This window comes from Myotis davidii, unplaced genomic scaffold, assembly GCF_000327345.1.
Source record: "Myotis davidii unplaced genomic scaffold, ASM32734v1 scaffold223, whole genome shotgun sequence".
Classification (NCBI taxonomy): Eukaryota; Metazoa; Chordata; class Mammalia; order Chiroptera; family Vespertilionidae; genus Myotis; species Myotis davidii.
In genome coordinates this window covers 2,016,271-2,016,898 of record NW_006294609.1, presented here as the reverse complement: position 1 = coordinate 2,016,898, position 628 = coordinate 2,016,271, and the positions used below count along the sequence as shown (strand labels likewise).

Below are 628 nucleotides of genomic sequence, written 5' to 3'. Positions count from 1 at the left end.
TATATATAATTATAAACCTGTGTTTTCTATCAAAATTACTTCTTGCGTGAATTTTGGGACACCCGTTATATATGGCACTAACATCCTCTACCCCCTCTCTCTTCTTTAAATGTTTTTATTAATTTCAGAGAGGGAGAGAGAGATAGAAACATCAATGATGAGAAAGAATCATTAATCGGCTGCCTCCTACACGCCCCATACTGGGGATCGAGACTGCACCCCAGGCATGCACTCTGACTAGGAATTGAACTGTGACCTCCTGATTCATAGGTTGATGCTCAACCACTGAGCCCACCTGCCCGGGGCTCCTTCCCCCTCTCAAAGGCCTTCTCTCCTGGGGTCTCCCTAGCCCCTTCCTTCTGCACTCAAGGTGCCAGCCAACCAGCTCTTTCTACGAGACAGGACTCCACAGCAACTGCACTCCCATCAGGTGGCACGAGTACCATCTTTAAGCCTGACTCACTGAAGATCCCACACCTTAAAGTTGTTGCTTTTCCTTTTTTTTTTTTTTAAATATATTGATCTCAGAGAGGAAGCGGGGGGTGGGGGGTGGTGTAGAGAGAGGGAGACAGAAACAACAATGATGAGAATCTTCTGTACATCAAAAGGTTTTGGGTTGGAATCCTGA

General features: G+C 46.0%; 1 protein-coding gene across 1 annotated transcript in view; it reads right to left on the bottom strand.

Annotated features, from left to right (window-relative positions):
- The window catches only part of CDK2AP1 (cyclin-dependent kinase 2 associated protein 1), a 9,402-nt gene that overhangs the window by 2,001 nt on the left and 6,773 nt on the right, over nucleotides 1-628 (bottom strand). The gene's annotated exons all lie outside the window — the stretch shown is intronic.